Below are 12,011 nucleotides of genomic sequence, written 5' to 3' on the forward strand. Positions count from 1 at the left end.
CGTTTTCCGAATTCCTAATATCTTTTTGTCAAAATGCGGCTGATGTTCTGCCTCTAAGTAAAGTTGAAATTTTTTCTAGAATTACAGTTCTTTCTGGAGAAGTGTAACGTAGAGCCCGCCAGAGGCCCCTCTGTCACCCCTCCAAGAAAGCGGAGAAAGCGGACGTCTGAAATCATCAGACTTGGCTGGTCCAGTCTACATCTAAATCCACATCATACTCCACAAGCCGCCTAATGGTGTGTGGCGGAGGGTATTTTCAGTACCACTATCTGATCCTCCAACCCTGTTCCACTCGCGAAAGTGCGAGGGAAGAATGACTGTCGGTAAGACTCTGTATTGGCTCTAATTTCTGGAATTCTCGTTGTCAATACGCGAGGCGTATGTGGGGGGGGGGGGTGTAATATGTTGTCCAAATCCTCCTGAAAAGTTCTGTCCAGAAATTTCAGTAACAAATCTCTCCCTGATGCACAACGCCTCTCTTGCAACGTCTGCCAGTGTAGTAACGCTCTCTCACCAGCTGTACGATACTGTGACGAAACGCTCCGTTCTTCGTTGGATCTCCTCTACCTCCTCTATCAGTCCTACCTGATAGGGAACCAGATAGGTAAACAATACTCAAGAATCGGACGAACAAGCGCCTTATAAGTTACTTCTTTCATTGCTGAGTTACAATTCCTTAAGATTCTTCTGATGAATCTGAGTCTGGTGTCAGCTTCCACTATCTGTTCTATGTGGTCATTGCACTTAAGGTCGCTCTGCATAGTTACACCTAGATACTTTACGGCAGATACTGTCTCCAGCTGTTTGTCGTCAATAGTGTAACAGTCGGTTAGACAGTCAGTGAGTGAGCACCGCGAGTTCGTGCTGCTAATAAGGCGAGTACACCAATTGCTTATTCCATATTTTTACGAGTTTCAAACAGGAGCGACTTCAGATATGGATAGGCCCTGTGATTGCTGTGTACAGATTCGAGGCGAGTTGCTGACACTTCGCTCACAGCTCCAGGCAATGTTGGCTTCTGTCACCAGATTGTTGCTGCTGTCAAGGGGTATCACTGTGGGGGGTCAGACACGGGGATGCAAGTGACGTGGAGCACGACCCTCGTGTCCCCCAATCGGTCCAAAGTCTGGCAGGTAGCGAGAAACTTTCTGAGGGGGCCGAACGTAGGGTCTCCCCTGTTCGTTAATGAACAGGATTTGGGCGTTAGCTGTAGCTGACGAAGTTTCTCAATCCAGATGCAGTCGTCCACTCTGTTCAGAGGAAACTTCTCGGCCCGCAAGGTCTGGACATTCACAGAGGGTGGGTTTGTTGGTAGTTGTGAGGTCCAGCGCTAGGCGCTTAATGGGGCCTCTTAGGAACAGGGCTACCAAGGAGGGGAAAGAAACCAGTGTGCATTTCACGTGCATACGGGGCGAGTCATTCCGGGTGTGGAAAGGGTGCTTCCGGATGCCATGAAGGGTACAGGGTGCAGCTAACTGCAGGTGGTGGCCGATGTCGGTACCAATGATGTGTGTCGCTTTGGATCGGAGGAAATTCTCTCTGGTTTCGGGCTTCTGGCGGAAATGGTAAGGACTGCCAGTCTTGCTTGCGAGATTAAAGCGGAGCTCACCATCTCCAGCATCAAGGACAGAACCGACTGTGGTCCTTTCGTGCAGAGCGAAGTGGAGCGTGTGAATCAGAGGCTCAGGAGGTACTGTGACCATGTAGGCTGCAGATTCCTTGGCTTGCGCCAACGAGTGGTGGGTTTCTGGGTTCCGCTTAATAGATCGGGAGTCCACTACACACTAGAAGTGGCTACACTGGTAGCGGGAACTGTGTGGAAGGGACTGGGCGTTTTTAGGCTAGAGGGTCTCAGGAAACCACAGAAAGGGCTTGTACCGAAAAGAGAGCAGATAAAACACAGTAAGGTAGTTGTTGAAACGATCGGTACTGCTGTTGTAAATTGTCGTAGCTGTGTTGGGAAACAGCCAGAGTTCCAAACCCTAATAGACATCACTGAAGTTCAAAAAGTTATAGGTACAGAAAGCTGGCTAAAGCCGGAAATAAGTTCAATCGATCCAACAGTGTTCAGAAAGGACAGATTAAATATAGTTGGTGGAGGAGTATTTATTGCTGTTAGAAGTAGTTTGCCTTGTAGTTAAATTGGAGTAGATAGTTCCTGTGAAATAGTATGGGTAGAGGTTATAATTGACAATCGGACTAAACTATTAATCGGATAGTTTTACCGACCCCCCGAATCAGAAGATATAGTTGCTGAACAGTTCAAAGAAAATTTGAGTCTCATTTCAAATAGGTACCCCACTCATACAATTATAGTCGGTGGTGCCTTCAATCTATCCTCGATATGCTGGAAAAATTATACATTTAAGGCCGGCGGCAGGCATAAAACGTCATCCGAAACAGTACTGAATCTTTTTAACAATTGGTTCATGAGCCCACTAGGAGCGTAAATGGTTGCGAAAGCATACTTGAACTCTTGGCAAGAAATAATCGTGGAAAAATAGGGAGTATCATGACGAATACAGGGATTAGTGACCACAAGGCAGTTGCTGCTAGGCTGAATATCGTAACACCCACAACCATCGAAAAGAAGCGCAGTGTACATGTATTTAAAAAAGCTGACGAAGATGCTCTTAACGCCTTTTTAAGAGACAATCTACACTGCTTCAGATTTGATCACGTACGCGTAGAAAAGATGTGGAATAATTTCAAAAAGATAGTATCGACGTCAATAGAGAGAGACATATACCTCATTAATTAATAAGTGATGGTACTAATCCTGCCTGGTACACAAAACGGGTGAGATCACAGTTGCAGAAGCAACGAAAAAAGTATGCGACATTTTAAAAAAACGCAACCCAAGATTGCAAAAGTTTCGCAGAAGTTCGAACTACGGCGCATGCTTCAATGCGAGATGCTTTTAACAATTTCCACAACGAAACTCTGTCTCGATATCTGGCAGAAGACCCAAAGTGGTTCTGGTCATATATAAAGCACACCAGTGGCAAGACGCAATCAGTATCGTCATTGAGCTGTAACAACGGTGAAGTCACTGATGACAGTGTCTCTAAAGCAGTTATTAAACACGGTTTCTCGAAACTCCTTCACCAAAGAAGACGAAGTAAATATATCCGAATTCCAATCAAGAACAACTGCGAAGTAGATATCTTTGGTGTAGCAAAGCCGCTTAAATCACTGAATAAAGGCAAGGCCTTCGGCCAGATTGTATGCCAGTCAGGTTCCTTTCAGAGTGTGTTGATGCAATAGCTCCATATTTAGAAATTATATACGGCTACTCGCTCATACAAAATTCCGTACCTAAAGAGTGGAAAATTGCTCAAGTCACACCAATACCCAAAAAGGGAGCAATCCGCTGAATTACCGGCCCATATCACTAACGTCGATTTGCAGTAGGGTTTTGGAACATATATTGTTTTCGAACATTATGAAGTTCGTCGAAGAAAGCGATTTATTGACACACAGTCAGCACGGATTCAGAAAATATCATTCTTTCGGACAGAACTAGCTCTTTATACTCATGAAGTAATTAATGTCATCGACGGGATGTCGAATTGACTCCATATTAATATATTTCCAGAAGGGTTTCGACACCGTTCCTCACAAACGGCTTCAAACCAAACTGCGTGCCTATGGAATATCGCCTCAGTTGTGCGACTGGATTCTTGATTTCCTGTCTGAAACGTCACAGTTCGTAGTTTCAGATGAAAAGTCATCGAGTAAAACAGAAGTAATATCCGGCGTTTCCCAAGGATATGTTATGCCATCCATTGTTCCTGATCTATATTAACGACATAGAAGACAATCTGAGTACACCTATTCGATTATTTGCAGGTGATGATGTAATTTACTGTCGTGTAAAGTCATGACCAAAACGAGCTGCAAAACGATTTAGATACGATATCTGTATGATGCGAAAAGTGGCAATCGACCCTGAATAAACTAAAGTGTGTAGTTATTCACATGAGTATTGAAAGAAATCCGATAAAATTTCGATTACCGGATAAGTCACACAAATCTGAAGGCTGCAAGTTGAACTAAATAGTTAGTGATTACAATTACAATTAACTTAAATTGGAACGATCACATAGATAATGCTGTTGGTACAGCAAACAAAAGACTGCGATTCATTGGCAAAACACTTAGAAGGTGCAACAGATCTACTAAAGAGACTGCATGCACCACACTTGTCCGCCCTATTCTGGAGTACTGCTGTGCGGTGTGGGATCCGCATCAGGTAGGATTGAATGATGTCATAAAAAAGTTTAAAGAAGGGCAGCTCGTTTTGTATTATCGCGAAGTTACGGAGATAGTGCCACTGACACGTGATACGTGAATTCGAGTGGTAATTATTAAAACAAAGGTGTTTTTCTTTTCGACTAGCTCTTCTCATGAAATTTCGATCACCGATTTTCTCCTCCTATTGCGAAAACATTCTGTTGGCACCAATCTACATAGTGAGAAACGACCATCACGAGAAACTAAGAAAAAACAAGGCTCGCACAGAAAAATTTAAGTGCTTGTTTTTCCCGCGCGACATTCAAGATTGGAACGGTAGAGAAAGAGCATGAAGGTGGTTCACTGAATACTCTGTCAGGCACTTAATTGTGAATAGCATAGTAATCACGTAGACGTAGGTATACAGTAATGGATTTCTTTTCCTATGTATGTGCAATATGTCACATACATTTACCTTCAGGGTCCACTGCCAGAGCCTGCAACAATAGTTAATTCTCTGTAGGTCGTTCTGCAAATACTTACTACCTTCTCTCGTTGCTACTTTGGTACAGACAACTGCATAATCTTCGAACAGCCTAAAAGAGCATCCGACGCTTTCCACTAGAACATTTATATATATAGTAAAAGCAACGATCCTATCATACTTCACTATGGTACTCCGGATATTACCTTCACATCTGTCGATAACTTGTTGAGTTCTGTCTGCAAGAAAGTCTTGAATCGAATTGCAATTTTATCCAGATACTCCGTTAGTTCATATTTTGTTCATTAAACAGCAATGCGGGACGGTGTCAAATGCCTTACGGAAATCAAGGAACACAGCATCAATCTGAGCGCCGTTGTCCACTGCGCTGGGGATTTCATGGAGTAACGGAGCGAGCTGAGTTTCGCAGGATCTCTGTTTGCGGAATCCATGTTATTTTTATAGAGGAGACGTTCATTCTCCAAAAATATCATAATTCTTGAGTATGAAACATCTTCCACAATTCTACAACAGACTGACACATCTTCCACAATTCTACAACAGATTGACGTCAACGATATAGGTCTATAATTGGTGTATCTGTCTTACGGCCTTTCTTAAAAACAGTAAAATAAACATAAATGTAACACAAGAAACTAAGAGTTCAAGAAGTATCAGTTACTTTGACGTACAGTAAAGTCGAGTCGATGTGTCTCATCCATTTTCTTAAGGACATTTAATTTTGCTTGCCGTTCTTCACTGTTGAGTACACTACACTCGTCTTTGTGATAAGTATTGTAGTATTCGTTAGGTACTTACTGATTTTATATTCGACCTAAATCTCTTTGGGTTTTCACTAAGGTCGGTTGACAAAGTCTTACTTTCTAAATAATTGATTGCTTCTATATTTACCCTCCTTATGTTTATTTTCGCTTAGTTACGCTTCTGTTTGTCAGCTAGGTTTTACTTCTCATTGAATGTGAGATGAAGTGCTCTTTCTTTACGTAGCGCTTTTCTAACACAGCTATTAGACCATGGTGGATCTTTCTCATTCCTTAAAACCTTAATCGGAACATGCTTGCCTAGCACATATCGAACGATGACTTTGAATTTTTTCTGTTGGTTTTCCACATCTTCGTCCTCATCACCAAATATTTGATGCTGACTGCTGAGAAATTGTGAAATTTGTATCCTGTCTCCCTTGTTGAGCAAATAGATATTCCTACCTTTCTTTACATTCCTTGTGGGACCCGTCGTCATAGATGCTGTCACAGCCTTATGATCACTGATACCTTCCTCTACGGTAATTGATTCGATAACTTCAGGTCTGTTTGTTCCCAGGGGGTCTAAGACATTACCCTCACGAGTTGGTTCTATATCTGCTGAAGGTACTTTTCTTACAAGACATCCAGAACAATGCCACACGATTCCCTGTCTCTGGCACCAGTTTTGACGACATTACACTCCCAATCTATACCTGGTATGTTGATGTCCCCCCCCCCCCCATTTACAAGGGCATTATCAAGTAAATTACGAATGATATTCTGCAAGTTCTATCTGAAGACCTCTACAACTACAGATCCTGACTCAGGTGAAGCATCCGATCACCACTTTTGATCGTTCTTTGATACTCAATTTCAGCCGATTAATTCACAATCGGAATCTGTGACAACCTCGCTAGATTTTATCGAATTTTTTACTCCAATAAACACGCCGCCACCATTGGCGACTAACCTATCCTTATGGTAAACATTCCAATCTGAACTTAGGATATCATTGTCACTGACGTCTGCTTTCAACCAGCTTTCTGTTGACAATACTATCTATGCATCTTAAACTTCAGTAATCGATACTAACTGTGGGACGTTTCATTGGACGCTCCTGCATTTTACTAAAATCATATTAATCTTTTCTTTCTCTGATGTGCGAGGACCAAGGATCTCTGAGTCGCTGTGGCTGACTTAACAGACAAATCGCCTTTGTTCACAGGAGAGTGGTTCCCTAACCTAAGCAAGCTCCATGTGCACTCCACACATACTCCGCTACCCTAATAGCCGCTTCCAGCGTGTAGTGCACGCCTGACCTATTAAGGGGAACTCTACAATTACGCACTCGATCGCGGCGGTTGAGAAATTTGCATCCGACACCGTTGCAGATTCGTCTGAGCCTCTGCTCCAATGCTCCAAGCCAGATGACCGCGATCAACCCTGTGTACGATGCTACAAATAGCTTAGGCTGCACCCCGCGTGTGTTGCTCGTTGCCTTCACCAAATCAACCACCCACCGAAAGGCGCCAAGGATAGCATCAGAACCTTAGAGGCTTACGTCATTTGTGCCGACATGTGCCACTAAATGCAGCCGGTTGCACCCAGTGCGCGTGACAGCCGCCGGCAGGGCCTCCTCCAAATCACGGATGAGACCTTTCGGGCAACATACTGAATGCCCACTAGAATTGTATCCCGCCTAGCCTGCTATCTCTATGAAGGGCTCCACCATCTACCTAACATTGGAGCTCCCAATGGTAAGCATACCCACCCTCTGTACTTGTCCGTACTGGGCAGGAAAATTGACCGCTAACCCAACAGGAGAGGCAGCCAGCGCTGGCTCAATCTTCAACACTCGGTAGCACCTTGTACCTGTTGTTAAGACGTTGGGAGCCAGCCGCACGACCTGCTCCCTCTTTCGCCTTCCGCCCAGTGTTATCAGAAATCCTGTTTACCGAAAAGTTACTGCACGAGATAAATATTCAAACTAGAATGAGCTGATCTAAACTGTATGCCGTCTACTAGCAGAAAATTAAAAGTTTGAGCAGTGACGGTGTTTCTGGCGACGGGAAAATTTAAGCTAGGAAGCCGCCCTGCACAAGGGTATTCACAAGAATTATGCATAAACAAATACTACGATTAATTTTCTAACCGGTAGTCTACACAGTAAAATACACACGTGTAGTTCACTTCTTTGCAGTAGTATGTGAAGAAAAAAAAAGACGAAATTATTCTACTGCTTATCAGTCAAGTGCTGCTGCTGCTGCTGCTCCTACACGTCCTCTCGGCTTGGCGGCTGCCGCTACACTGTTGGTCCTTTTAGTATGGATGGTCTTGTTGGCCTGCATGGTCTTGTGAAAAATCGCAATGCTAGGACAGAGCAGGGGCGTCGCAGATACCACAGGATGATGTCCTACAAGTTCTGCCCCTAATAAGAGAACTACGGTGTTCAGTAAAATGTTTGAAAATTGTTGGCCTGCGTTTTTTTTTAGCGAAGCACATGAGAGAAATTTTCGAACGACATCCCTTTTAGAAGCTTGTCTGAGAAATTCCTTCTTTGTTAATTCGCTTTTGACTTCATATTTCTGGCGTACGCAGAACTACTCTCGGTTTAGATCGAAGACATCTTCATCAGTCGCCATGGCACAAACAGCATGTTCACATTTTGTGGCATTATTACAATGGAGATTTGTAAGTTGTGGAATACAGACTAACTACTACAATGTAAAGAGGCCGCTTGATCAGAAGCATTGGGTAAACTGGAAATTCGCAATTCTAATTTAAATGTAGCTACTGCAAATGTTGGCAAAAGGGACCAGAAGAGAATAAGAGACCACTTGCTAGGTCTAATTCTATCCTGACGGATTATTACACGTTTGAGAACTTCAATTTGTGAATAAATTCTCAGCAAATGACTTTCACATGGTACTCGTTTGCAAAATGGTATGTATATTTCCACACTGATTGGGAACAATGTGAGGTACCAAGGAATTATATAATGGCAGTGAAAAGATGTGTGGGAGTAAAGGTATTAGAGGGAGACAAAGGTTTCTGTAAGTTAAGCGGGTTGAAAGGGTGCAGAGTGCATTAGTTATGCACAGATGAAGAGGCTTGCTTAGGATAGACAATCGTGGATATCTGCATAAAACAGTGATAGGAATGAAGACGTCAACAACAACAACCACAACAACAACCACAACCACAGAAACAGCAGCAGCAGAAATAGCAACAATGTTCATTAGGATTGTACAGCTCTGGTATAAAGCTATCCGTCTTTAAAGACACAGAACGTCATCAAACTGGAAAAAGATCTAAAATCTCAAACAACCAGGTTTGGATTGTGTTTCTCCAATAGTCTAAACACTGAAGAATTGGGGGAGACGTTACAGTCTATATATGAATGGGATAATAATTATCGAACGTAGTTACTTTGACTTAACTTTATTTCTAAGTCTACTGTAGTATCTTCACGTGTAGGCTCTATTGTCCAGGATTATTCCTCAGTGATCTTAGTTGCAGTAGGATATAATGGTTCACCTTCTGCGCTGAATATTTATATGGATATTAGAAGTCGCAGGTGTTCTACACATATTAAGTCCGACATTTTAATGACATCTGCATAATTACATGCAACCGTCAGAAAACAAGTATCGCTTCATAACAAGTCATTAAGTTCTAAAATCCGTAACTGAACATGCCACATAAATCCACTTCAAAGCCTATTCTATTGAAATGCTAAAAAAATTACATAAATGGGCTTATGTAATTATTTTACTAGAATATGTGAGATGCATTGAAATTACTGTCACATAGATATGGAAAGTAATTGCAGAATAAAAATACATTGTTTATTATGTTTCTTTTGTGATAGTGTTGTGGCCACTTTAATGGTGGACACTCCATCAATTCCACCATGCGGAATATAGCTCCACCGAAGGCCACGAAATGTGGTGTTTATGACACTCTGGCGACGACGAAAGAAATAAATTTCAGGACGTGTTGCCATTTAAAGGGTACTGACAATAACAAAGAATTCACCATAATATTTCTTCGCAATTTATTGTCAGGTCTACAAAACTGTTATGCCATCTCATACGGATCTGCTACTCCAACAAAATATATCTTAGAACCATTTTGAAAAATGGTACTGACCATTAATTTAGAGTGTCATTTCAATGATTTTTCTGTAGTGCAAGCAGACAGAGTATTTCAAACAAAACAGCCTTTGTGTGAAGCATTTTATCCATCGCATCGAAATTAAAAGAGTTGTCGCCGTAAACACTGCAGCGGTGGATACGCCATGGAAGTCAGAGGCTTCTGACTAAGCGAACACAAAGACCCATCTTTTTTCTTTAACATCTTCCGACCCTTAAATACTTCGTTATAAACATTGAGCTGTGTGAAAATGAAGCTCCAGGGTGAAATTTGCTAGAGATACAGGTGGAATATGTGCAGAAATAAGTATGAAATACGATAAATATATGTGAAATATGATTGACGTACGCTTACGCTGGCAATGCCATAGGTATAAAGCTCATCCCAAATGCCTGAAAAGATTTCAACCGAATTTGGTACACATATTAGATACAATCTGGACAGAAGTACTCTAGTGGTATGAACCACAAGCCTCCTTTTGGAGTGAGGGTGATAGCGTGGAGAGAGAAGGAGGGAGGAGGAGATGGACAGAGAGGAGGAAGAAGGAGACTGATAGGAAGAGGAATAAGAGGAGATGGTAGAGAGAGAGAGAGAGAGAGAGAGAGAGACAGAGAGAGAGGGGGTAAAGGAGACGGACATACAAAAGAAAGATGAGCAGATTGACAGAGACAGGAGAAGTAAATGGGCATGGGTAAGAGTAGGAAATAGACTGAGAGAGGAGGAAAAGAGCTTGGAAGAGATGAATTATAGAAAATTGGAAGAGATACGTTCTCCAGTAACGCCGGGTACTCAGATAGCATTTTAAAATATGATGATATAATGTTGCGAATGACTTTAAGCGCCTGATAATTGAGTGAAGTAGTGTTGATCTGCTCCACGGGGTCCGGTTTTCCATCCTAAATTACCTGCCCAAGTTGTGTAATAATATTAAACAGCGAAAGTCTGTCCGGAATATGCAAGGAAATTTAACAGGTTTCACAAGGTTTGTAAGTTAAGAGTATAGCGTGAAATCCCGCATATTCTTTCCGACAAAAATTTTCTTGTGGGGCAGTTATCAACATCAGTTACGCAACTGGCAGAATGTTCGCAGACAAAACTCTTTCCGTGGCAACACTCGCGCTGTCCGTGTGGCAGGGGACGCGGCGGTCTCTGTGGACAAATTGGCGCTGCGGCGCGCGTGGCGCGTCAGCCAGACAGGCGCACCAGAAAGCGCTCGCCGGGCTCTGCGCCGATCGGTCCGTCCGATAAATCGCGCTTTCCTTTCAGGCCATTAACCGCGGAAGCGCTCCTGCACTGATCGTCCATCAACGGGGGACCAGTTCTCACACCATACCGCCCCAGAGTAGCTGCGCTGATTCGTGTCTCGCTCCGCCTGAGTCAAGCTCGTTGCAGCGGCGAAGCCATGTGCTACATAGAAGCTGTTTCTGATTCAATGGAAAGCATATCCTGATGGAAAGCAACACGCACAGATGCAATGGATCTTAGACGATTACAGTGTGCCAGAATTCAAACAAATTTATTTCAAACTTCAAAATTTAACAGAAACATGTCGATATATTCCAGAATGAGATTTTCACTCTGCAGCGGAGTGTGCGCTGATATGAAACTTCCTGGCAGGTTAAAACTGTGTGCCCGACCGAGACTCGAACTCGGGACCTTTGCCTTTCGCGGGCAAGTGCAAGGTTCGCAGGAGAGCTTCTGTAAGGTTTGGAAGGTAGGAGACGAGGTACTGGCAGAAGTAAAGCTGTGAGTACCGGGCGTGAGTCGTGCTTCGGTAGCTCAGTTGGTAGAGCACTTGCCCGCGAAAGGCAAAGGTCCCGAGTTCGAGTCTCGGTCGGGCACACAGTTTTAACCTGCCAGGAAGTTTCATATCAGCGCACACTCCGCTGCAGAGTGAAAATCTCATTCTGGAAACATCCCCCAGGCTGTGGCTAAGCCATGTCTCCGCAATATCCTTTCTTTCAGGAGTGCTAGTTCTGCAGGTTCGCAGGAGAGCTTCTGTAAAGTTTGGAAGGTAGGAGACGAGGTACTGGCAGAAGTAAAGCTGTGAGTACCGGGCGTGAGTCGTGCTTCGGTAGCTCAGTTGGTAGAGCACTTGCCCGTGAAAGGCAAAGGTCCCGAGTTCGAGTCTCGGTCGGGCACACAGTTTTAACCTGCCAGGAAGTTTCATGTCGATATATTATTATATTTCAGCTAACGTTGTTGTTGTTGTTATGCTGTTTTCCGACACAGGTTATCTGCAGCTGGCCACGCTGGTTTGTACTGTGCAAGGCTTTTCATCTCTGCATAACTACTACAGCCTACACCCATTTCAAGCTGCTTGCTGTACTTTAACCTTGTTCACTCTCTAGGATTTTACCCTTACATACCTA

General features: G+C 43.3%; 1 non-coding gene across 1 annotated transcript; it reads left to right on the forward strand.

Moving 5' to 3' along the window:
* Nucleotides 1–11,706: 11,706 nt before the first annotated feature.
* Trnas-uga (transfer RNA serine (anticodon UGA)) lies at nucleotides 11,707–11,781 on the forward strand. The gene has a single exon. It is a non-coding gene; the product is annotated as a tRNA-Ser (tRNA).
* The last annotated feature ends 230 nt before the right edge of the window (nucleotides 11,782–12,011 follow it).

The sequence above is a fragment of the Schistocerca serialis genome, chromosome 4, assembly GCF_023864345.2.
Source record: "Schistocerca serialis cubense isolate TAMUIC-IGC-003099 chromosome 4, iqSchSeri2.2, whole genome shotgun sequence".
Lineage (NCBI taxonomy): Eukaryota > Metazoa > Arthropoda > Insecta > Orthoptera > Acrididae > Schistocerca > Schistocerca serialis.